General features: G+C 36.9%; 1 protein-coding gene across 1 annotated transcript in view; it reads left to right on the top strand.

Moving 5' to 3' along the window:
• Window positions 1-27,852, top strand: part of HS2ST1 (heparan sulfate 2-O-sulfotransferase 1) — a 77,831-nt gene that overhangs the window by 28,046 nt on the left and 21,933 nt on the right. The window lies entirely within an intron of this gene.

Here is a 27,852-nt window from a genome sequence, read left to right on the forward strand (position 1 = left end):
TTGTACAAGTGAGTGGAAATATTCACTTGCTTAATTGGAAACTGAGCCATTAGTAGTCAGCTAGTACAGGATTAGATGTTTATCTCTCTTAGATACAGAGGTCTAAGAATTAAACTCCTCGGGTATAGTGGTGAATGTACTGTCTAACTGGGCTCTCCTCCCTTTCTGGAAAACTGAACAAAGCTCTTTTTCTGTAAGTAGCTTGCAAAATTCCTTTAACTATATGTTTCTGGTTTAGTGTTTCTAATTTTAGGAAGTGATGTTACAAAAATCTTGAAGTACAGAAATGAAATGTACTTATATTTCCATTAAAATGTTTGTCACTTGTGTAATGAAATAGTTTTCAGTTTTTGTTAAGGTTTTTTTCTTGAAAGTTGAGTTACACTGAAAATGCACAAGAATTTTATTTTGAATCATGGCTTTGGATTTTTGTTTGATTTTTTGGGGCTTGGGGGCAGTTGTTGTGTTTTGTTTGGTTTGGCTTCTTTTTAATTAGTTTTGTTAAGACATCTTAACTTTGCTATATTCTGTTTCCAGGTATCCTGTAAGTTATATTTAATGTTACTGTGAGGGAGAAGAGGGTTTGAAAAGAATGCTGCTTTTCTGAAAAGCAGGCTAAAATCCAGACCTATTACTTATTCATTCCTCAATGTTCTAGATGACTTAGGGATGTTCTTTGACATCCATTATTTCTGGCAGCAATGCTGACTTAGACAGACCCCACTACTCCTTCCCTTGGTGCTTGTGCCAAATCTGTATAATCTTTGTGGGATACAGAGGTAAAGTGAATCAGACTTGTTTTACCATGTACCAGAACTGGTACTCAGAGGTATAAAGACTGAAAGAACCATGAAGAATATGGATATTGCATTAATATTGGTATATTGGTGGTTGTTTTTTTCTGTTTCACTCTTTTATTTCTCTGAAAATAGATATTTGGACATAGAAGCTGGCTGCTGAAGTATTGCTTCTGGACATTGGAACAGGAAATGACAAAGTTGATCTTACAGAAGATTAAAAATATATCCTGAAAGTATTTTAAGCATGTATGTTCTATAAGATCAGATTCCCCTTCACCGCCCTGTAGAATTGAACAAAGGACAGCATGGTAGAAGGTGTGTATGGTATAGGAGTTCTAGTGAAGAGTAAAGAGTGGTAGGTAGAGGGGATAAAGAAGTACCAAGGATTGGTGTTTATTTCTAATTGTGCTCTGTCTGAAGTTGTCACATTGTTAGTCACTGGATTCAAGACCTCATGAAAGCTGTAAGATTTCAGTTCAGGACTCAGGAAAAAGCCTTAATTGAGCTACAGTGTTTTCACTTCAATGCGAGATGTGGGTTATTCCATAGTCCCTGTTTCCTCATCTGTGGAATGGTTTCTTACATTGTGCTGCGTTATCACAGCTGCATCTTCCATGGGAAGTGTTCTGTGGGAAGTCTGCAGAGATGCTCTGCTAAAGCTTTCCTGTCCAGCTGTTGGATGAACATTCTTTATCTTCCTAGTGTCTGAAGAAGATGGGGAGCTGGAAGGCTGGCTGACATGCACTTCAGCTTCACTAAGGGCAATGATGGTTTTGGGGAAAAGGTTCAGTGGTTTTAGGAATCAGTTGGGCTGCATACTTGGGGGCCTAAAGCCTTCAGTTGGAAAGGTGCACTGCAGTCTGAGTAGTGAGGTACTTACTGCTTGTTCTTTGGATAGCCTGGGTAGCCAGGAAAATATATTTGTCTCCAGCTGGCCAAGTGATTGCAGCTTTTCTTTAAGGATTTGAACAGAACTGCAGGCATCCATTTTTGTCATCTTTAGACTTGATTACTATAGCACACTTTTTCTTTACGTACTTTATGCCCGACATTTTGCTCTAATCAGCATTTTCAAGTGAAACTGGTTGTAATTGGGTTTGCTAGACTAACATGCTTGGTATTTTGCATTATTTACAAGTTTTATTTTGGAATTGCTTCCTATTTGATTATCTGACATTTTATATACCTGAAGACTGACTTTATGGAGCATATACTGAAATATATCTGGGCACACTAGCAGCCAACTTAATTCATGAGAGCCTGAATCTTATGGTTTCTAAGTCTTGATACGTGGACCTGAACTGTCTCTGTGGATTCATAACTTCTTTAGCCTCCTTGCTTACTGAGATCTCTTCCATCATTTTTCTAGGTTTTTTTTGTTTGTTTGTTTTTTGCATCATGCAGCTGGTAATCTCTTGCAGTTAAACTTATGATTAGAATCATACTGTTTTTTAAGCCTCCGAAAATACTTGAAGTTCTGCACTTACTAATAAAAAAGCCTTCAGTTTTAATAGAAGAAATAAAAATAAAAATAAAATATAAATATAATAAAAATAAAAATAGAAGAGCATAGGGATTGTATCTGATGCTGCTTGCATTATTTAAAATTATATTCATGGATTCTTTATGCACACTTGCTTTCACCACCACACACACTCCCCATCCCACTGCCAAGACCCTCAAACCAGGTGTCAGTCTTTTCTTTGGCTTCAAAATTTCATAAGGTCTATGAATACTGTGCCTGCCAGTAGAAGAAGAAAACAGCTAATTTAACTATTGATACTTTGAGTCGTACTTCCTTACATACATAGTCTGAAATACCTTTTTAGCTGCAGCACTTCAAAAGGGAATGCAACAGTATAAACAGTGTCTGAGGAAATAAATAAATAGCTTGCCAAATAGTCTGCTTTATTTATGGCCTGACAGTTTACTTGTGCAGTTGGACATACAGATTTAGACAAGTGTATTTGAGGAGGTACTTTAGAAATATTTCTTCACACTGGCTCTATAGAAAACCCATTGACCTGTAAAAGGATGCTGCTGAGTGCTGTATGTTCATCTGGATAGTAAATGTATTTTACTGGTAAAATGTAAATGTTATTCATTACTGGCCCTAGCTGTCCTGAAGATGTTTTAATGTGTGCTTTACTTAACTCAAGTTTTCCTCTATGCTTGCAGTCAAATGCTACTCAGTTTTCATCTATTTAGGGTAATGACAGCAAAGAATGGCCCTCAACATTTGGTTACAAGAATGAAGATACAGAAATTCTGAAAATAGCCTGATGCAAATAGTGTCTTCTTTTGTAGGACAGTGTTTGGTTTAATCTTTGCCTTTAATATGTTGATAATGGGAATGTCCATGACCTTTACCTTCCCTTGGCTGAAGCTTGCTACATTTTTATCATCATTTCTCTGCATTTTCTTTAGATATCACATTCCTGATTATTGTTTTAAAAATCATATTAACTGATTCCGTCAGTCTCCAGAGAAAGTGCATTGAAAAAGGTTCTCTATCCCATCTTGTAACACAGAAACATTTCTGATGCATCTATTGGTAAGAAGCAATATGGGAAACAGAGCAACTATTGAAAGAAATATTTTTTCTGGGAAAAAAACCCTAAAATGTAGTGGAAAACAAGGAAGAAAGAAGCAACTCCATTTTATGGCTATAAATATCATTCTACTGCAATGGTGAGCAGGAAGTCCCTGGTAAGGAGCTGCTTGGCCACTGCAGAGTAATTAGATTTGAACATATCTGTGAAAGAGATACTCTGGATATTTGCTGCAAATAGATGAGTGGCCTCTTATTTCTGACTCCTATTGGAGCTTTCTCTCATTTTCTCTGACTAGAATGTCAGCTTTTCCTGCTGATACATTCACAATTGATTTGCCTAGAAAAAGTGGAAAAAAGTTTTAAAAATTTATTATTGAATATAAATGGAAATATATTTGTTTCTATTGATGTGAGGGAAGAAGATATGAATAAAAACATTTAGATCCTATTTGCTGTGGAGTAACACTTAAATTCTTAATAGAGTTTTGAATTATAAAGTTAAATTCGGTGGCTCTTGCACAAAATGAGATGAAATGAGAAGAGAGACCTTTTGTTTTACTATAAACTTTAATGAAATTTCAGATTGCATTGACAGGCTCTTCAGTGCATCAATAGGCCTGCACTAAAACACTTGCTGTTTTCCTTGGGGTATTTTCTGTTACTTGAAAATGTACAGTAAACTAGTCATAACAATATTTTCTCATGAGAATAGTGGTGAACTAAGGCCTGGGTTTTACATTGACATTACCAGCTCAGCTTCTTTTTGCTGCCAGAGAAATTCAGTAGAGTTTATAGTGGTATTTCCAACGATATTAGTTGTGCTGATTTGTTGGTATGGTGCATTATAATACCATTAAATTCTTAATAAAAAATTAATGTAAATAATTAGTCTATACTACTTAGAAGTCGAGTGGGGCTGATTTGTATAGGCAGAGACTGCCTGCTGATTAATGGCATTCATTCCAGTAATGCTGTATTTGTTTTAAACAACAATTGAGTAATTATGTGCAGAATGCCAGGTATAGAAGGTGATTCTCAGGCAGATAAATTATAGTCCTTCATCTCATTGATTGGGTCTGCAGTGGGCCTCTTGATTCCTACTTGTAAATGTTTCCTATCAGGGTTGCAGAAAAACCTGAAAGTGGGGAAACTGGTACTTTCCTCTAAATATGAAATATTAGGATAAAAATTTACTTTTGGGTCATGTAGTTTCAAAACAGTGATTTAGATTATCACATGGTTAGAGCAGTATTTTTTTGAGAAAGCTGAAGGGTTACACAGCTTCTAAGGCACTGTAGTGAATGTAGAAGCTGGGAACAGGAGGGGCTTATCTTCTTATCACTGGACCCTGGAATATCTTGAGTGATGAAATACATAGTTGGAGAGAGACCATGTAGTTCCAGAACCTAAACTTCTATGATTTCATTTTATGAACCTAAACTTCTATGATTTCATTTTATGAGAGTCTGATTAGCTACTACTGTATAATTCATTGGATAAATGAGATTACAGATTGATAGTTTCTTATTCTAGTCAGCAGGAAAGCCTGATTAATGATAAAGTGTGGTCAGTATTCAACATGTTTTAATATTTTATTAAAGCTTTTAATTCAGCTCTTAATTCTGTGAAGGGGGAATGTACAATGGTATGTGGGTGTGTTTTTTAAAAATGTATCTAATGTTTAGAATATGATTTTACTCAATGCCTTCAAGAAGAAAACTCACAATGTGTATGTGGTAGAAAGAACAGATCATATTATCAGGCATGGAAACTATAAGATGCAAAGAATTGTTTTCCTTTCCAAAAGCACAAAGAAGTGACTGCAGTGTTTTTAAGATCAGTTTTAACATAGAGTATCAAAGTGGAAAACGCAAGCAATAATGAGCTTAAGTCTAACAAAATGATGCTTATAAAAGCTAGCAAACCTACCCCTTCAAAACTAGTTGCTGTTGATGAAACAGGCTGAGGAATATAGCCAGATTCTTACTTAGCACTGCATCTGTTTTTGAGGCTAATAGCATTGCTGACATTTTCCTTTGGAATTCTGGCATGACTTTCACCTGACAAGGACTTCTTTCAGAGAAATAAAGCTTCTTCTTTTAAAAAGTGAAATAAATTTACTGTTAAAGAGAGTGTTCATCTCTAGCAGTCATATACTTTCTAATTAAAAATACCTACAAAACTCATTATATAATTAGTACTTGTATTGGAGGGGAGGGGAAGCACGTATCTTGAATGGATCTGCCAGCGTTTCTTTCACCTACTTTATTAAATCACGACTGATGAAGAGTAATTAACATCACATGGTGCCAGACCTTGCAGGTCTCAAGGGGCCCTCAGAAAAATACATCAAAGTACATAAATTGGGTATGTGAACAGTCACAACTGTGTATTTGAGGTAGTGTGCTACTGCATTTTTCCTCATGGCAACCATGTGGGTAGGATGAATTCTCACATAATTGAGATTAAATTGATAATGTCTAGTTGCAGCGTAGGACAGCATCACTGATATCTTGGACCTTACTCTCAGGGAAAACTACAAGATGTCTAGGTAAAGTAAGTGTAATAATTAAAATTTAAAATTTTGTTGAATGAAATTCGTGCTTAGTGGAGTGCCCTTCATGAACAGATACAGAACAATCTTTCTGTGTCTTTATACAGGTACTGGCAGCTTGGTCCCATGGTAATATGCTCTGAAAACCAGTTATCCTTTTTTTTCAAGGGGCCGAATTAGAACAGGTTTAACTAAACACAATTCTCTTAAACTGTAATTAGCTTGAGAAGTGTCATTTCTTGTCAGACCTGATAGTGCAGGGAGTGGATACTTGCTCACCTGGTTTTTTACCCCCAAGTATATAATTTTGTGTCATTTGATGCACACCAGAGAAATAAGTAGGGAAAGGTAAGCTTTTAACAGCTGATTTTTATTTTACTGATAGTTGTATGCCTATTGTCATGCTCAAAGGACACTGGTGACTAAACAGATTTTGATAAGGTATGCAATGCAATAATGTAATTGAATTATCTACACTGAGTAGATAATTCATTGCTATCTTGACCTTCTGCAGTATGCAAGATTCAAACCTAACACAGAATGTCCTTTTGCACAGCTACCTCAGTGTCAAGTGCTCAAACAGGTAATTTAAGGCATATTGGAAAACTGCATTAGTATCAGAGTAGGGCATAAGGTGATGTTGCAGCAAAATAAATCCTATCTAGCTATTTAAAAAAACATTTCTGTTGAGAAAATAGAAAATAAAATGTGCATTCTGGTGTGCAGCTGAAGTCTTTCTTCTGAGAAACAAACCTGAATAAGATTTCAGGACATTCTTCTTGAAATATTAGCTGCTCTTTTGTGTCAGAGCTACAGAGAACTGTGATACTACAACTGAGGTCTGAGCCCAAGTACTGATTATTGCCCCAGTTGTGGAATCTGGGAAGGTAGCTGGAGGAAGGAGCAGGGAAGGAACCACTGCTTCATGTTGGCTAAACATGAAAACTTAGTGCCATCCTTTTGGAGCTGCTTTAAAAAGTGTTCATGTAGATTCCTTCAATGTGGTAAATGGCTTCTCTGATCACATCTATGAAGATTTTTACAAGAACCAACTTCAAACAAAAACCTGTACTTATTTTTCTGCTACTTGTTTTGCAACTGGCATAATGTTCATTTAAAGCTATGAAAAAGCACATTGTCTATTTAATCTTTATAAGCATATTCACTAATTTTGATTTCTGTTTCCAGTGCAGAGTAAACATTGGACTAAACTCTAGCAGTAGTAGTTTTAGTGTTTATTGTGTAAAAATGTAAATATGCAGGAGTTTTTATCTGAATGTTTTACAAACTTTTGACTAAGTTAATAGTGTTAACAGTTAATAGTGGGGAACAGCCAAAAAGTTCTATCTTATCAAATAATGCTGTTTCACAAAATATAAATCGGGCTATCACTAGTCATGAAACTTTATGTAGCAATGTATTAAAGTTACACATTTAAAGCCACTCAAAATGTGTTTCCGTCATTTCATCCTGCATTAAGCTTCAGATCTATGTGTATTTATTGTCATAGGAATTTTTGTTAATGTAGTGCCTGACTGCTAATGAATAATTTGCAGAAGAGGTGGACTGAGAGTTTCTCAGCATATTGTGTTTGCATCTTAATGAACATTTTCTGCTTGGTCATGATCAAAATAGAAATGCATTTACATAATGTTAATCAAGTACTTGTTCTTAACATTTGGAAAAGGGCAGGTCTTAAATTTAATTTTTACTGTGCGCACGTCTACCACAAATTTAACTAGTTTAAACTACAAGCTGCTGTCATGGTGAAAACTGATGGTAACTATCCCTACTACAAGTTCTATATTAAATTTTTTTTTACAATGTTTTATAGATTGATATTTTATAACTCATTGCTTTTGCTAGCCCTTGTGACATAAATCTTACCTGAACGTTGCCTAATTTTCTCAACCTTTTTAATTTAGAAGATCCATTTTTAGCTCTTCATGGAATCATAATTATCTTCTGCTGGTTTTGTACCACTTTTTCTTTGAAACCAAAAAGTAACAGGTGCTTATAAAGATCATTGACAATTTTTGACTTGCATCCTAAAGAAAGCAGGTTTTTTTGTTTGTTTTCTTTTGCTTTGTTTCCTCTCTCCATTGTTAAAGTAGAAACCTAGTCAACTTAAAGCTTAAAAGAAACAGAGAGATATATATAGAGGTAGAAATAGTTATTTTTAGAGAAGGTGATGCCAGACCTCATTTGTTTACTGCCTCTGTTACTTGTAATGGTGTTTTGCATAAAAAATTATGGAAGGAGGCATAAGAAAACAATTTGTGACACTCTTAATTAAAATGTCAGTCACAGGCAACCTGTATTTGCTATGTTGATGTTTTTTTTTTTATGGTGGGTTAGTTTTTTTTGTGTTTTGATTGTTTGTTTTTCTCTTCGTATTCCAAAAGTGTCGTATTTCTTAGTTTCATTAATTGACTGCCCAAAAGTTAGCATTCACCTTTCTGGAATCAGGAGGAGGTCTTGTGGTAAGAGAAATGTGTATTGGCTCCCATTGAATGTTTTGGCCAAAAGATGATGTGTCAGAGCACAGGGAAGTAGAATGGAAAAGTGAGAAAGATGAGACTATAGGAAAAAGAGGACTAAAAAAAACCCAATGGATCATTTTCCTGTTTCTGTGACAGCATCTTTTATCCCTTTGCACTGACTGTGCCCCTAATGGTACTGCTGGGCCTGCTTTGAAATTTCAGTGCCATTCCTGTGGGTTCAGTTAATGCAGTACTCTTAACTGTCTCACAGTGTTCAATTGTTATAAAATTCATATGCAGACTGTATGAAGCAATTCGGTCCCTGAACTTGGTTCACACAGGTAGAAACCAGTTTTTTATGAGCTTCTGACTGAGGTAAGCCATCTGTTATTAGTGTTAAAACTCAGACCATTGGACTGCGCCCTTTATTCTGCAGTAACCTTGCACAATTCATTTTCTTTTGGATAAATAGCATGTCTGTGTGTACAGCTGTAGGACAACAGCAGGGAAAAAAAGGAACTGATACCAGTAATAGCAAAACAATGAGAACTTGCTTTTTCTTTTTAATATTCATCTATATGTAGTGACTTTATTGTTTGATTAAACCCATGAATTTACTGAGAAAATACCAATTTTTCTTTCAACTGCCTTTATGCAAAACAAATAGTGGTCTGAATTTTACCGTCCCAACCTTTTCTTCTTGATGACTATGACATTTCCATAGCATCAGAATTTAGACAAAATGCCTTTCTTCCAGAATGTCTAGCATTGCTTTCAAGAAAAACAAAAAATCATAAGAGGATCAAACTGAGAATCAGTCTTTGTCCCTAGGAGGAGAATTTTGTTGTATTTCAATACAGCCACTGAAAATGTGCATCAGTCTTGGTTTCCTTCAGTTCTTTGCTGTGTCTCCATTGAAAACTCTGTCACCTGTGTGTGGTTTACCACACTGGCTGAAGGCACTGATGGAGATAGGTTTGTGGCAGGAGGCTAGGATGGGAGGTAGGGCTGAGGAGGAGCAGGCACATGGCCCATTCCTCATCCCTCTTAAGGGATGGTCCTTCTCAGGCTCTGTTGTGTGTCTGCCTGAGCTCTACTTTACCGTAACTGAGAGGCCAAAGGAGTTGACACATACTGCACTGGCATCTGGAATTTTAGGAAAGCTAAACAAGAGCAGGAGGCATCTGTTATCACCTCTACTGTAAATACTTTTAAGGAAGCAGACACTCTGATAGTAAAGCACATGTTTAATTACCAGCTTCATAAAGATTATTACTAGGTTTGATTTTATGGAGAATTTGACTGGTGTACAAAATGTACATATTAGTTGAAGTTATATAATGAGAATGTGGTGGTCTGCTTTGTTTTGAGAAGGAACAGCAATGTTTTAATTGTCCAGATTCTTTCTGAGGGGACATGAATTAACAGTTCACTGTTGTGAACCTTTGCATTCATTCAGTGCTGGGAAGAGCATTGCAAGCTGATATATTATAGTTGATTCCAAATTAGGTATTGAAAATGGGCTGTCCTTGTGAGAGACAGAAGAGTGATTATTTTCACTTTGAAATCAGAATTCTAGTGTCTTGAACATATTCTTTCAAATATACGTGAGCATATTTAATTTTTTTTATGACAACATTTTTTCCACTCAAAGTTCTGATTTTGGTGCTGTAAGATTCTGCTGGGTCTCTGCAATTCAAGGATGGAGAAATTGATCCCTTGGTGTAAGTTTATTTTGCGTAAGTATGCTATATCTGTGTTGCATAATTATAGACCAGCACTACAAGCAGCAGAATATTACATGTCTGGAACTTGAAAAACTCCTTTAATTTGACATTTTTATATTTTTTTGTCAGTCAAGGGTTGGTTTCATTTTACAGAATAGTTGAATAGGGAAATGATGATTGAAGTAGAAGCTGTTTCAAGCACCTAGTCTGTATATTGGTCATCTGCATGTTGCAATATCAATGTTTTATTCTGTAAAAGAGTTTTTCATTCTCTTTTTTTCTTATTTTTTGTAGCAAAGTCTAGGTATAAAAATGCATATGACTGACTTGGATTGAGAGATAAATCTCTAAAAATACAGCATGGAGCAGAAAACAAATGCAACTGAAACAAGCCCAAATAGTTTCTTTGACACAGTGCAGTGATTATCTAGACTTAGACATATATAAGACAGCTTAAGAAGAAATACTTCCAAGTGATTTCTGTTTGTCTAGTGTTCACAGCTTCTTCAGGGTGAAAGTGAGTTTTTTTTTCAGGAAGTGTATATGGATTACCAGAGGTAAATACCTGGTGAAACATTATTGTGGTTATAGAGAAAAGGGCTGGCGTTCCCCGCGCTGTTAGTTCCGTACCCACGCGGGTGTGTGGTGTGTGCAGGAGGCAGCTGGAGGCGGAAAGGTCGGGCCCGAGGAGGCTCTGCTGGCACTGGGTCAGCGAGCTGCCAGCGGGCCGGGGCACTGAGCCCTCTGCACAGCTGCTGCCTCCTCCTGTTCTCTGAGCTGCAGGGGCTGTGCTTTGGGGCTGAAGGGCAGCGCCGGCCAGCCCAAGATGTGGGTCCCAGCAAGAGAAAAGGGAGAGGCCGGCACCGAGCCCAGCGTGGCCGCCTGAGGCCCGAGCTGCAGCTGCTGGAGGCACAGCTGGAACACCCAATGTTCCTGTCCCGCCCCACAGTCCGGCCCTGGAAAGGCCTCAGCTGACTTGGTCAGAGCCATGCTGGGTCCCACCAGGTTCTTCTTGCTGTTTTGGGGCTAGGGGAAGTTAAGTTTTGTTTTCCCGTTACTGCAGGCCCAGCACAGGGCCAGTCACCATTTTGCCTTTGGGAAACCACACTGGGTGCTGTCTTCAGGAAGCGTTTTTGGTTGTTCTGTGGTGAACCCCCTTTAGGGGGAAAAACACTCTCTGGTACACTTTTATTCATATTGTTATGGTTATTACAATTTTCCACTAAATTGTTATTGCATCCTATAATCTCTCCAAGTGTTTCCTCCACTATCAGAAGGAGGTAGGTGATAGGAGACAGCTTGAAGGGGTTTAATTTTCCTGCTGGGTTTTAAAGCAGAATAGACTTAACAAAGTTAAGGTAGCAAATTTTGGCTAAGGGATAGAATTTGTGAAATGCAAACTAGAACAAAACTCTTACTTGAAATAAAAAAATAATTTTAGTTTATTTTCTATAGGTGTAATTGACCTGGGGGAGGTGTCTTTCTACTGCCGTTGACTTAATCTGGAGACTGTTTCTGCATCAGTTGACAAATGTGGATTTTCTTAGATCAGAATAATAGTGTTTCTATTCCTAAGTGTTTTGCTTTATTCCTGCTACTTTGTTTGTAGTTGTTAATGGAAACTAGGCAATGGCAACTTGTATGTGGGCATCTTAACATTTGGGTTTGTTTAAGACAGAGGAGTAGGAGCTTCAGAGGGTTTGGGAAGTGCTGGAAACTGAACAGCTGCAGGCTTGGTGCTTAAAATGACACCAGTGCGAGGTGACAAGGTGTGTTTGAGAAGACCCTGATAGCTGTGAACAGAATGCAAGTAGGGCCATCATAGCTGGGAACTCACAACTGTGAACTTCATTACCACGTGCTTGGCATAATCATGTACTGATCAGCAGTTTTTGGTGTTGGTGGCACAGAGTTACTTTGGGTGGGGTTTTTTTATTTGGGATTTGTTTTAGGGTGTACTACAATCGAGTACCAGGTCCTTTTTCCCCTACAAGAAGTAAGTACTCTGTCTTCCCAGTTGGCAGAGCTTTGAGAAGAAAGGAATTGGATGATACATTCTTCCCATTTAGTTCACAGGTCTGCAGTTAAAAAACTTGTTTACTGTTATTTGTGGCTGCCAGCACAAATGCCAAGTGTATTGGAAGATCCTCTGGTTCCTCACTTGGACGTATTGCTGCATGCTAGTAAACCTCTGAGTAGAACAGTGGCTCTGTATCCTTGGTTACTATTCAGTCTCTAATAGATGGACAAAGAAATACCTTGAGTAATTTTATAATAATAGGTATGTTCTGTAGAGCAGAAGTTTGTGCTTGGAGGGAGTTTAAGGGGAGCTGAAGTGATGTCCCCAATGTTCTCAGCCTGTTCACAAGCCTTTTGTATGTCATGTTATATTACCTCTGAGCTGGAAGATACTAAAACAAAATCCATTAGGACAAGACCTAATGTTATCTCAACTGCCTTACATAAAAAAGATAGATGAAGACTATCATTCTTCTGATAGAGAAAGCCACATGCCCATTCCCCTCAAATTCCTGCGGCTTTATAAACAAATATTTGTGTTTATTCTTTGATAAAGCAGCCATAGAAAAAAGGCTGAGGCAGTAGATTGCATAAACCTAATGGTTGGAAGATGGGATCCTCAGGCTGCTCACTGCTTTCTGGCCTCAGAGTGTTCCCATTCAAATCTATTAAAAGCTACCTAAAAAAAAACTTTTAAAAGCTTTTGAAACTGCTGGATTTTTTTGTTTGTTTGAAAGTAGCACTACTTCTTTACCTCCAGTGCATCTGGTTAACCATCAAGAGTGCCTGTTGTTCTTTCATTGTAGTGTACAGCGGTATACTTTTCTACTCCCTTAAGATAGTTTCCCACCCTTTTAGTGGGGTTTTTTATTGCTATTTTTATTTTAACTTCACTTACTAGAACTGTGGTTGTGTCTTAATGGTGGTATTCAGTAAACTTTCAGACTCCTTCTCTCCAGTTTGGGTTAATAGACAAGTTCTTACTCAGCTGCATAATGTAAATTAAAGGAGAACATTGTTAATTATGAATGACTTGGCTTATTAGCTGTGTCCAGACAAATATTGCAGAATTCTGGTGCCCTTCTCAAGGGTAAGTTTGAGATAACTGTGAGCTGCCAGGTTTACTTTGTGCAGACTATTCCCAGCTCTCAGTAAATAATAACACAGACTTTTTGAACTTTAATGCAACTATATGTGAATTTACATGCAAATAAGAAATTCTGGATTAAGTTTTGGCTCTTTAGTGGTGTGTGGAATAACACAACATACTCTAATTGATAGCCAACTTAAAAATTATTATTTCTTTCCAATTAGTTTCCTTCCTCCCCATATTTAATGCAGTTTGACCTCATGAATTCACTACGTGAAATGGGGAATTAAGTATGTTGTCTTGGTTGTGCCTGAATTCCTAACTGTTGTTAGCCTGGAGTAATTAATAGTAAGGCCCTCCAATATTCAAATCCTTTTGGAGGTCATCAGTGGTCATGAAGGTTGGTTTGTCTCTAAGAGTATTGAAACAGAAGGAAGTCTGTATGTTCCTTTGCTTGTATTGTCTTTGTGCAGAAGGAGAATGAAATTAAAGAAGCTGAATGTGTAGAATAATAATATTCCAAGCTTTCATTGGTAAATTCATGAAGAAAATAGCAAATTCAGTCTATGTGCAGACTAAAAATTTATGCTACTATTGACTTACATGCAGAAGGAAACATTCATGTGGTACCTCATGTGTTCTGACGTTTTATGAAATACTTTGGAGATTTTTAGTTTCCAGGTAGCTGAAGTTATCAATTTTATCAGTTGTGAAATACAGCTCCCATGATCCAGATGACAGCTGTACCTTATCTCCCATACTCCCCATTCCTCTTGGATGGCATGTCCAGCAACTGATGATCTTTATATTGTGTTTTAATAGCATTAATAATTACTTTTTTAATTCCTGGCAATGAAGCAGAAGGTTCAGATTGCAATCCAAGACAATAATGTATTTCAAAATAGTTGTATTAATTGCGCAGCTGATATTACTTTGTCCTTAAACGAAGGGAGCAGTTTATTTTCATAGTAGTTTTTAGTGATACACCTTAATCTTTGCGACTTGAGTTTTTCATATCTGAATGATATAAACAATGTGTTTGCTGTTCTAGCCGAGACAGTTCATTACAACTTATAATGGGAAAATTTAATACATTTTTGGCCTGTGATACAATAATCAGTTCTGACAAATCTGTGAAGCTCCGTAGCGCTTCAGCGGTTTCTACTGATTTCAGCCAAAAGTAAGAATTCAAACCTGAGAAGTCTTAATTTTTAACTGTAACTGAAACGTGTGTGTGTTCTTTCATGGGTAGTTTATTGGTTTTGATCCTATATTGTGTGCCTAAGGATAAAAACATAGGCATAAATAAGATTATCTGGTATGTAAGGAACATGAAAAGATATGTATTAAAATAGGTTGCTCTGTTTTTTTCAGTGATTTGATGTTGGCTAATGGAAAATGTTAAGCATATTTCCTTCTTTTCTTTTTATATAAGTTTCTGACTGGAAATCTGTAGCTAAATATCAGTTTTTGATTTCCATCTGTTCATGTATAATAGTGTCTTATAATGCAGTCCAGATTGCTGCCCAATGGAAATGTCCTATAGCAGGACATAGGCTTTCAAGTGATTGTTGTACATACTAATTATTTTAGTAAATTAATACTTCATATAATTTTGAAGATGCAGAACTCATTTTAAAGACCGCTTTCTTGATGCAAAAATTTCCACTAATTATCAAAGATAGTGCCTCATCTTTCTAGTATTTTTTAAAAGAAAGGTTTGCATAGTTGTACTACTATGGTAAAAAAAAATACAACCTTAGATTCAGGTAGGCAACAGAAACAGGCAAATTGCTGAAATGCTTTTTAGTTGCGAACCCCTTTGATCTCTGCAGTGTGTTTCTCAGCTAGTGACAACTAGATTAGGGAGCACTTATTGTAACAGATATAATTTTAATTCTGAGAACTCAGGTGATTTAGACTAATTAATAAAACTGTTAAAACTCTAGCTTTTGAAAGATGTGTGTCAGCATATGTTTCACAGTGAAGATTTCTATCCTTCCCCTGGGAGGAAGGACTTGGTAATGGGAACCACGTGTTCCTGTATGGTGAGAAAACAAGACAGCAAATAAAAAAACCTTACCTGTGTTATTCATGCTCGTCATCACATCAGTTTTTATTTTTACACAACTGACTGTAAATCATTGCAGGGGAGTTGGACTAGATAACCTTTCAAGGCCCCTTCCAACCCAAACAAACTGTTCTGTGATAAATGGTAAATTATTGTTGCTTTTCTTTATAAAAACTTTGCAATCAAGTTATCTTAAAGTACCTGTACTGCCTGAGAGTTTCCTACTTTCACATGTAATGGTAATGTGAATAATAAAATTAACATGACGAATAATTTTAATATTTATCAGTTTAGGACTATTTTAAGGACAGCTGTATTGTGTGTTAAATGAGCCAGGATGTTGTCTGTGACTTCCAAATTGGGCTGAAAGTTCCACTGAGAGGCAGAATGGTGCTCAGCCTAGTGAGGTTTAGCTTTGTAACAGCCTAAATAATTATTATCCAGAGTTCTCACTTCCTGAAAAAAATGTGTTTCATATCCATGGTGAATTTCCTTTCACTGAGACAGTTTGCTGCGGTTGTTCCAGTGGCTCTGAAAGGTGAATTTCTATGGGTTTTTGCAGCTCAGTTGTTACCATTCAGAGCTGTTTCCAATGGGTAAGCTGATTTCCTATGGTTTGCCTCCCGTGGCTGTGCGCTTTGCACAGCGTGACCCTTCGCAGAGGAGCTGGGGCTGTTCCATCTCAGGTGAGAAGCTGGAACTAGTCAGTCTGTAGTCATGAGGGACTGGGTCTCCTACCACTTTGGAAAAGGAAAGCCATTGGATTCAGCTCTTTTTTTGGCGAAGACAGGGGATGAGTTTGTGTGTGGGCTGGAAGCAGGGGTTGTTGCAGACGCTGCTGTCCGCAGCAGCTGTGCCAGCTCTGCGGCCGGGCCGCGCCGCTCGGCTCCTGTCCCTCAGCCCGGGGCAGGCCCGGCAGCCCCCGCTGGGAAACGGCACTGGGCCTGCTCTGGTGCCCCGGCAGCTTTCCTCCTGGGCAGGAGCGGAGAAACCCCTCTGCTTCCAAGGTGGTGAGAGGCGTGATTTAAAAACAAAACCTCACAATACCTAAACCAGCTCTTTTTCCACCTCTGAACAGCTGGAAGGCACAAAAGCAGAACAGAGCTCTGGCAGCTCTGTGCTTTTTCATTCAACAGGAAATGGATTTTGAAATAAAACTTACTCTGTAAGTAATTGTAAATACAGCTTTTAGAAGTCAATATATTACAGAAATTGTACTTCAGAGAAAAACAGGTTAAAATAGTTCATGGGGCATACAAAATTACTGAAGTACCAGATATTTCTTAAGTGCCACATATAAAGTCAAGTGAAATTTCCACTACCTGTTGTAGTTGCAGTCTTGTGACTTCAAGAGAGGGGCCTTTTCCATAGCCTCTGAAATAAATGGCTCCTACTTTAACCAAATTACCATTAGGATAATATGTTCACATTTGGGAACACACAGGGGAGGCCACTTGGACAGAATAAACTCAAATTTGACATAGTTTTGCTGAAAAAAATCACCATACATATGTACTGCAGTTCACCCTGTATCTTGCTTAGCAGTTCTCTTCTCAGTTGGTCATAGGCTAGTAGTGTACAGGGATGTGAAGTCCTGATCTACAAGAATTTAGATACAGAATTTCCCTTTGATGAAAAGTGACCCATTTTCTCATTGATAGTGTGATGTATGAAACGTAGTGAGAATTTTTACCCTGAGTCAATTTTAACCCTGCATATTGATGTCAGCCCAAGATATCCTTGCCTTCCAAAGAAGAAGATAAGTTGGTATGAACTAGGTGTCAGAAGAGGTGTGAAAATATTTTAAGGTGGCTGTTTGGAAACTAAGAGAAGTTACTTTAACCTAGGAATGTAGAAGTAATAAGACTTCAGAAATTATTTTAATATGCGCAAGGGAGGTTAGTGTTTACAACTTACATACAGCCATAGTGTTTCTGCCTTTTTAAAGATAAACTGTGAATTGGAGCAGAAGATAAAATGATGAAGTAGATATAGAACAGTAACTGAGGAGTTGAAGGATGAGAGTATGCACGTTTTCAGTGTTCACTCATTATGGAGCTTCCTTTGCACCATGTCATAATATAGAGGACTATTGCCTCCTGACTTTCCCTCTGTCTTTTCTGCCCAAACTTGTGTATGAATTGTTCCTACCATAATATGATGTCTTCTGAGCACTATTGTCATATGGGTAGTTCCCTCTTTAACCACTGCAATTAAATTTGCTGAGTATCATGAGTCAAAGTTCAAATTATTTTATTTCCATTTATTTATTTTGAAAATTATTTTATTTTATTCCTTATGTAACAATGTTGCCAGAGAGTCTGTATCATGACAAAAATGTCCTTTTCAAGTTTCCCTCTGCTCACTTAGTCTGAAGAGCAACTGCACTATTTAATGTGTATCTGGAAGGTGATGATGTGTCCTCAGAATTCACCAGTGGTATTTTTTGCTTTGCAGTATCCCAGATAAATAATGCTTTTCTTATAAAAACCTGTATCAGTCAGTGTATCCTCCCACAGAAATTTATGGTAGTGCTTTTGTAGCCCCTCCCCTAGTAGTGGCTTGGATTAAAATATCTTTCTGATTTAAAATTCTAAAGTAGTAACTTCCATTTCATATAGCAGAAGGGGAAGACTTGGGTGTTTTTTCATACATGCTTTATTAGAATTACCAACAAATATTAATATACATATACATCCTTACATGGTTGCAGCTTGTTAACATAGAAATGGACTTTAGAACCTTACTGTTCATATATGCAAAAGTAGTAATTGAGGCTTATGGAATTTGAGGATGGAGACTTAATGCAACAGCAAGGGAAATTTAAATACTGTATACAGAAATCATCAGTGGTCACTGGAGACTTAAACCAAAAGCACATCAGGAGAATTCGAGTTCATGAATGGAGTTGTGAAGAATAGAAAGGGAATGTTTTAGATTAATTCAGTAGTTTTCCTACTGACATAGAAAGGAAATGTTATGGCTGTACAGCTTCTCTGGGGAAAGCTGAGTTCAGACCAATACCTGCGCCTCTGGTGGGGACACAGAACTTCTCAGTGTCACAGCGTCTTTGGGAGCTCAGACTGTGAAGTTTCCACAAACCTTTTCTTTAAAATAGAGTCTTATCATTGCTATTCATACCTGTGCTGACTGTGTAGTGTTACTTTAAAATCAAGTTGAAGTATCATCAGTGCATTGGTATTGACAGTTCAAAACACTTCTGCCCTCAATGACAGCAAAAGGATTATTGCCTTATAGAGCTCTGCAGGTTTCAGCCTTATTAGAAATGGGTTAATGCTAGATTTTAGCCTATTGACTATTGTTGGAAGCAGATTATTTTGCTTGTATAAAATAAAATCTGACCACTGAAAGTCTTAATGTCTGCAAAGGATAATCTGACCACACATGTGGGTGTTCCTAGTATTTGGTTTGGGGTTGTTTGGTTTTTTTTCAAGACCAGTCAACTCTTTGCATCCTGTGGAATTCTAACAGGACTGCTAACAAAGCAGTATGTAAAGCTAAATCAACTTTCTCATCATAAAATAAGTATTTTAATTAATTTGAAATACCAAAAGAGAAACCTGATTCCTTTTTCTCTGGACTTACTGGGGGAATTCTTTTTGTATTTTGTTTTGGTCACATTGCCTTACCCATTGTAACATTTAGCAATTCTGACTTTTACCAAGTTCACTGATGGTATGTCTTCTGATAATGAATAATTGTGGTTAAGAAGCACTGGTAGAGATTGATGAATACAAATCTATTGTATCCCTCACTACTGTGGGACCAAATTACTGAGCAGGGGACTGGAATTGTTTTGAGCTTTTTGTAACAGCTACCTGAGATGCAGTTGAAGGAATTGTTTCCCCTTTTGTTCTGGACAAATTTTCATCAAATAGTCCTTGTTCAAAAAAAGATCTGGGAGAAGATCAGAATATTTCTCATGCATGTAGGAAAAGAATTCCTTTTAATTAAAAAGCTTAATCCAATCTAATTCAGGATTAACACCAAGAGGCTTGCAATGAGCCAGCTGGCTCTCCTGCCAGAAGGAAGTTTTTTGCACAAAACCACCTTACTATACACATCACTAGCCTGGACTGTTTCTGTTTTTACCAAGCACAAGGAACTCTATATTACACTGACATGTCAAGCTCTTGCTTGTATAATTTTGATTTTGCTAATCAATGTCTGCTGCAAAGAGATTTATAGTTGTGATGTTGATATGCGAGTATTTGAAATATGATTGCCACTGTTTCTTAGCATGGAGAAGATGATTCTGGAAGGTTTTCATTAGCTGCTAGTTGTGTCACAAATTTTCTATAATACATGGTTTCAAACTCATGTTGAGGATTTCATGTGGGCTTCTCTCATGAAAGTCCAGCTGAGCTTCAGGGTATGGCCAGGGAGGGTGTGCATTAGGAGGACACTGTTAATGTTCTCTCTGTGGACTCCTCGAGTGCACAGGGCCTCTGCTCCTTTGAATTCTCTGAAAGTCAAAGGGGAGGGCTCCCCTTAAAGCACATGATTATTTTATGCATAAAGGAACCAGCTTGATTCTACATGTATTTTTATTCCTAGTTCTGCCTAAGAATAGCTAGGACTTAAGTGTGAAGAGGGAAAGGATACAGCAAAAAGAGTTTTCCAGAGATAATGAAAAAGTTTTAATTTCACGTTTGTTGTAATTCTAGCATTTAATTAAAAATAAGGGAGCTTTTGTACTTTCATTTACTTAAAATGGCTTTGATGTTCCTGAAATGTAATTTTAAAGTGGTCTGTATGTTGTTAGAGCTTATCTTTATTCATGCTTATCTTTTTGATCTTGTAGATTAGGTCTTTAGGCTGCAAACCTTAGGCTGGAAAATAAGATAAAGCAGTATGTTTTATCTATGTTGATATTTTACCTACATGAAGTAGCAAATATCTTGATTAACAATTCACATTTTTGAGGGAAAAATAAAACTTCAGTTTATGTACAAAACAGCCAGGGTATAGAATTAAACTGAAATTCTTAAGTTAAGCTAAGACCAAGATAGATGGTTTCCATAAAGAAAACAAAAAATATAATCAAGAGCTTATTTAATCAGTATTTTAAAAATGTAATTAAAATTAATTCTGTAATGATTTATCAACTGTGGGGCTCAGGCTGCATGCAGGCTCATTTCTGGTTTTCTAAAGCTTCTTTCAAAACTTCTGTTTTACACAAACGCCTATAACAACATTAAGGTTAGAAATCATGTTTGTCACTGTAAATGCTTAATCTATACATAGCTGGTGTCAATTCAGCAAATATCACGCTCTATCTGTTGGTGCTACACAGAGTTCTTGTAGGGTTATTCTTGGTACTCTTGACTTCCTAAGATTGCTAGTAAAATGTTTATCTCTTCTACCTTAACCACGTCAGCTGCCGCTCTGATCAGAAGGCAGTGCTGTTTGCTGCCTTCCTTTTTTTGGCTGTTAGACCAGATGGCAATAGCTTGTTTTCCAGATTAGGTTAGTTTAGCCAAGATGTGTGAAGACAAGCAGGGGTATAAGTGCAATATGTTGCAAATAACAGTATGTCGTAGCAATTAGTTTTATTAAACCTGATGCAACTTACTAGAATTGTAAGTCCTTATTGTATTGTCCTTTCATACAGGCCATTCAATTATTTTAACAGATAGTTTAGTGATTCTTTTTGCTTTTTTGCTAGTCAATACACTTTTTTAAAAGTAAGTGATTATATGGCTGCAGAAAGCTCATGTAATAATATAAATAACAAATATATATAGATAAGTACCAGTCTCCAGGCTGCCTTACTAAATAGTCAGACACTCTGTATTGATCTTGCTTTTTTCACTATTTGAATTGGATTTTTCTTGAAGGAGTGACATGCATATTTGTATAGTGGAATACTTGTGAAAACTGCATATGTGTAGAAAACAGTTCCAGTAACTTTTCTTGCTAACACTGGAGACCTGTATCAAGATATTAAGGCACTATAAATAACACCAAACTCTACTGTTATATACTCAGCTGATGTTATTATTTAGAGAATAAATTCCTGGTTTGCAATTTATTCTTTGCTCTTATCATAGTCACAGTGCTTCGTAACAGTTTACTGACAGTTTTGGTATTCTGAAAAGTCACCAACCTTTTCCTTGGGTGATTACATCCTTTACAGATATCTGTTTGCTTGTCCCAAGGAAACAAGAAATTGCAAGTGACTGGAAGACTAATGGTGATTGTTGTGTTTGTTCTCATGCTAATTCTTCAACTTGAAGTCTACACTTGGGTCAAGCAAAACAGTTAAATCTGAAGTTGGAAAGCTTATGGAGCTGCTTGAGGTGTGCTTATTTTTAAATATACTACATCATGGTGCCTAAACATTTTGATCCTGTAGATTTTTACGTAACTTGGTAGTTGGCAATATGTGCAGTATTCAGGAGTCATGGCAGTGATGCTGTAGTTAGAGATGAAGATGTGTTTTAACTATGCACATTCTGTTGTAAAGCATTTACAAACTCCCGAAAATTTCATATTTGGTGGAATTAAGTCTTATATTTTTTTTCTGTTTTATTGGATGCTGTTTTACCAAAGTATTTGCTATAAGCCATATTATTTCTGTGAATAACATTGCTTGTTGGGATACCTAAACTTTTACTTATATATGCAATTTGTCTGATATCTAACTTCCCATGGGATTTTGTCTAGTTTTGCCCTTCCTGGGACAATTTGAGATGTAGGCTTTTGCCTGTCCTACATATTACTAAGAGACAGATTGACTTAGTAGTACATGCATTGTATGCCTGGTCTTAAATCCAGTAAGAGCCACAACATATTCTTTAGTTAAGATATTTTGTGCAGTTAAATGCTGAAAGAAAAATATATAAGGTTGTATGTTAACTATAGTCTTAAGGAAAGAAAAAAAATAAAGCAAGTACTTGGTCAGAACCTGGTCTCTCTTCCTTAAAAAAATTGCAGAAAAATGAGAAATGCAGGCTCTGATGTTCAAACCAGTTTGGATGTACATGTGAGTTAGTGATCTAATTGTAAAGGGTAAACCTTTTGTCTTTTAGTTTAAAATCAAAGCCTTAACAGTATTATTCAGTAATCAGTATGCTTCTACTGACATGTTCAAAATAAAGTCCTGGCAAAAATACTGTTTTAAAATAAAGTGATGGATATCAAATGCCAGTGGAACTATAGCAGGCTTTTAGAATTGCTACTTTTAATATTCAGGCAGCTGCTGTATTAGATTTCAGTTAACACTCTCAGTACCTGTGTTGGGATTTCTGAGAAGGGTTATTTTTTCTTTGAACTAGTTCCATTGTGCATTTGTTGGAATTTAAAGTTTGGAGTTTGAAAGCAATTCTGCTCTGTGTGGACAATTCTGAAGTGCAGAACAGTCTTTTCCCTCTGTTCTGAAAGTGCATTAACCACTACAAAAGAAAATGTTTTGGCAATATTAGTGACTTCTGCTTGGTCACTAAACTATTTATTTCAAAGTGCCTTTTATACCTATTTCTTTTCATGCATTATTGGAAAAGAAACAAGCTGGGTTAAAATTTCTGAAATTAGTCAATAGAATTTCTTGCCGCCAAGGCAACTGAATTCTTAGAAAGGGAAGAAAACATGAGGTTTTGAACTGACTGCAAAAACTTCAATTTACTTTTTGGGTAATATTTTAAGCTTTGTACTCTGTTCCCATCCTGGTTTGTGCTTTGCAGGTGATCTTTGCTTGCTGTAGGTCAGAACTGGGTTCAGAGCACATATGTGCTAAGGCTGTCCTGGATTTTTAGACTTTCTAAAGGTAAATGTTAAATTAAAGGTTTTAGCAGGTATTCCATAAGCTGATTAAGACATCTAGACTTGCAAATGAGACCAACAGTCTTTTTTTTTTCTAAAATGCAAATAAATAAAATACCTTAAGAATTTTAAGATGTTTTTAATAAGGAAAGTAGTTGTGAGCACTACAAATAAATATCTAAGAAAAGAAGAAAGCAAAAGGTCCAAGTTACTCTCTTAACCAGGGTAAGTTATGGTTACTGCATAAGGCAGTAGCAGTGCTTTGCACAAGTGTCATTCCCTGAGTGGTATCATTGTTAACCAGCATTATTTCTGGAGTTGTGAAGTGATTGGTGGTAGTGGGAGTGAGGGGCTGGGAATGCAATAGGACCATCTACCCTCTGTCTAAGGGCTGTGCTTGGGTACCAGTGTTCTTGCTGCATGACTGAAAAAAACTAAATGAAATTGCAGTTTTGTTTCTTAGAAATCTTTTTTATTATTTTTACCCCCAAATACATGTTGATCTTTAATTCATGAAGTTTCTAGAGAGCCCATGGTGGTTCTGTTCTTAGTAGGACTTAAAACTAGAGCAGAATAGAGTTGTCATTTATAAAGGTCTTTGGAAAAGTTGGTATGTTAATGCCTCGCACAAATTTAAACTTCAGGCACTTTTTATTAATTCAGTTGATATTTTACCTTCACATTTAATTTGGTACAGTGACACATGTCCTCCATGGCCATAAATTGTCATAGTACTGTTGATTCTTCTTCTCTCCATCCCTGAAGTATTGGTATCTACATACAGCTGCACTCTGGTTTGTAAGTCGTGTGCTGCTAAGCAGCTCCCAGAGGACACCACATTTCAGTGATGGATGAAGGCTGTGTGTATGTGGTGGGTGTTGAAAATTATTCACAACGTCAGCTTTGCTACAGATTTATGATTTGGTTTTAAGCTGTTGTTCAGTTTTCATTCTTCATCAGAGGAGAATGGAGTCCATAGTGAGTAGGTTTGCAGTCCTGCTCAGGCTCAGTATTTAGGCCAGTCATGCATTTAAAGAAACTTTTGGGCAGGGAGACAGCTTGAGAGCTCAGTGCCTCAGGCTACCAGCTGCTTGCCTGACTGGCCTGGGAGCACAGTGGAAAGAAAGCTGAGGCACCAAGTCAGCTGGCTTCCATGTTGCTCCCAACTGGAAGGAGCTGCTTATTGGTTCAGTGTGGTGTCCAGCAGTGTAAATGTCCAGCAGCAGTTTGCTCAGGGGCCGTGCTATCAAGGCTAGCTGGCCAGCTCCTGAACTTCAAGCTAGTGTGACTGAAGTTTAAATCCATGTCTTTTTCTTCTGTTGGGCAACACTTGAAGGCTGCTGAGCTAAAATTTATTTTAAGATTGAGTCTTTCCTCATCTGAGTGGGAACTTTCATGATGAAGCATGGCAGGCACATAAGACACATTGAAGACAGAGCCTGAATAATATCTGTAGATACATACAGAAAGAAAATAGATGTAGAGGATAAAGAACATTGTTTGGGGAAGTAGAGCCGTATGCTCTGAATTATTCTTACAGTTACTTGAACTTGATTTTGACAGCCAGGAAGGCTCGAAATGTGTCTTTCATCAAGAGTGATAAGCGCTAAGTTACCACTTAGCTAAGTTAGAGGGTAAAGAAGAATTTCTGATTGTGATAGATTTCTTTGTTCAGAAATCCCAGGAGGTTCTTATGCTTCTGTGAAAAATGTGAGGAATTTGAAATGTTTGGTTTTGTTAATCTTTAAGTTGTTAGAATCCATGACACGCTATTTTCTTTGGGAAGATTTTGTATGCAGTTATGCAGTTAACACTTGGATTTGAAGAAAATGCTAATAAGCTTGTTTTACCTAAGACATTTATCTGTTTGAATGTGCAAGGAATGTAGACTAATAACTGCTTATGATCCCAGTCATTTGTTTCTATAATTATTTCAATATTGTTCATTTGGGTGATTTGTTTCTATAATTATGTAAATATGGTTCAACTAGGTTTTCAAATATTTTTGGAAGTATGTATGGATCCACTGCATTTTCACAGGTGATTTTATTAGTTGAGATCCTTGACCTGTCCATTTCTCTCTAAGTGTTTCTTGTTAGTAAGTTTTGAGCTTGTTGAGAAACTGCTTTGACTTCACTGACCTTGAAGTGATGGCATAGGATGAAATGTTGCTATTAGTGCTTCTGCTGAAGGAGAGGACATAAGTTGCCCATTATATGTTATTTTCTGGTAGCATGTGACTGGCAAACCAATTTGTTGCTAGCCATGATATTTTTTGGTTTGCTGCTACAAGAGGATAGCTCAAGAAGTGTAAGTCATGCCAAGAGGCTGAGTTACAGAAATGGAATGAAGGCAGATTTAGAAGAACATGTAGACAAATAGGTGAGAAAACAAACTTGTTCTACTGTTCACAAAGCAGCTACTTCAGCCAGCTAAGGATTTTCTGCAAGTAATTCATATGCTGGTAAATAATCAGTTCAGCAACTTTTATTACACTGATCATATTGGTACTGCTTATGTGCAAACTGTCCTTGCAGTTGATGAAAGTTTGCTTGCAGGACAGCTGCAGATGACAGAACAACAATAATCCCAAAGGTATAGCAATTATATTGTGTATTACAGAGAAATTCAACAAGCAATAATAAAAAAGTGTGAGACAGAAGATTTTATGCCTTAAAATTATCCTGTATTACCGTTTTATGAAAACCTGTCTTGTACTCAAAGGTATCACTTACTTAAATGCCACATATCTTTTTAAAATGGGTGTAGTTATGTAATGTGAAATTTAGAGTGTATGATCTTAACCCTGTTTAAGCATTTGGCTCTTAATAATTTTGCATAAGTGTTTTTCCTACAACACAAAGTTTAAATAGAATGCAGTGAAAACAATGAGACTGTTGGACATTTTGTCCACTGAATCTCTGAGAAGAAAGAAATCACCCATCCTGATTTTTAGAACTTTTAAGAATTTATTTCAGTGAAACCAGTCCAACATTTGTAGAGAGGTTCTTGTAATTAAAGTTATATTTGCAGGGCTGTCATCTAAGGAGATTTTTTGGTAAACACGATATATTTAGTAAATACACCTCCCTATCTTCCACATGTAAAATGTCTTTAAAGCATTGCATTTTCTACCATATTTCTAAAAACATATAAGTATCATTAAAGCCATTACAGGGCTTTTACTTCCAAGATTATTTAAATTTTATAGAAGAACAAATGAAGTACTTAATCAAATGCCCATTAATTCTCTAACTTCTGATTACATAGATATCCCAAAGAGTCAGGTGCATCTTACCATTCTGGACCTCTTCCCCTCTCCAAATAAGAATTTAATTAGCCTTATAAATTAAAAAAAAATTGATATGCATAATTTTAAGAGTTAAACTGACTTCTCAGTAAGTAGCAGAAGAGCTTTCTGACTTCAGAGGAAAAACTGCCAACTGTTTGTGATTGGGAAAAAATGTGCACTTTTACAAAATTTGCAATTTTCATTACTGTATTACTTATAGACTAGAAGAAATAGGCCTTCAGGGTGGCTGACCAGGTTAGACACTTCCAGGTGCTTCCTCTTGCACTTCGACAGTTTATATCCTTCATTTCAGATTTTGTTTTTTAACTATTGCAGTTATTTCAAAAAGGTGATTTCAGTGCTTCACCTTAAAGATCAGTTTTTGTTTTAGTTTGAAATTTAAAGCCTCCTATTTTTTCATAATAGGACTGTCTGTATACATCAGGCTTGTGAAGGTTCTGATCCTTATCTGAGTTCTTGCTTTCCCCCTTGCAATGGGAAGCTGAAGGTGGCTGGATGCAATAGCCTTTCTGCTTATTACATCAAATCATGCAGCTTTTATATCTTATGTGTGGTCTTTAAAGTGCCCTTATCACACTGATTCTTAAATCATCAAGGTTTAAAATACCTCATTAGAGAATGCTTCTCATCAATCCTCTTGCAAATCATGTCTCTTTCTCACAAATGTTTCTCTCTTCCATGTAAGCGTCATCAGCCCTGGGGTTCTGTGCAGCTATGATTAAATCTAGCTTAGATCCTCTACTCTGGTGTAGAAAATACCAATCAAATTTGTTTCATTTCAGCCTCTCTAGGTGGTATTCACTATCCATGTAGCCTTGGGCAGCCACGTGGTTAACTGTGTTCCCTACCGAATGCTTCCTCTAATCTGTTACCTGGCAGGAGGGGGAGTTGCCAGCCCCATTCTTCTGTAGCCATCTTCAGAGAGATGAAACCTGAGTCTGTTGCCTCATCTCTTTCCAAAATAGGACGTTTGCCAGCATTGATGGGAGAGGTAGCAAATGAGAAAGGCAGGAGCAAAAACTGTGACTGATGTAGTGGGGAGCAACAGATGTCATGTGGAAAATTGAGATACACTCAATAAGCATTTCCTACAAACATTTTCCTACTGATGTAACTTAGTTATGGGGTGTGAGATATGAGCATATGAGAGAGTGAGTGAGTTTAAGCTTTTAAGCATTTCAGGCAGATGGAAGTTTGTGGTTTAAGACAATTTACGTGGAATTGCAGGGTAGGCTATTCACAGCTTGATGATTCTGCTTTAGAAGTGAATTTATGTTATAATTAAAAAGATTTGGTGAAAGAGAATAGAAGAAGCTGGGCTAAAGAATCAAGGGAAGGAAAGGTCAAGAGCTGCTGCTGCTGTTAAAAGTGTGTCATCCATGAAGAGCTATACCCTGTAAAAGAACATAATACAGAGAATTACAGGTTACTCTTGTGATATCAACTTCAGCGTACA

Source organism: Taeniopygia guttata, chromosome 8 (assembly GCF_048771995.1).
Source record: "Taeniopygia guttata chromosome 8, bTaeGut7.mat, whole genome shotgun sequence".
NCBI lineage: Eukaryota > Metazoa > Chordata > Aves > Passeriformes > Estrildidae > Taeniopygia > Taeniopygia guttata.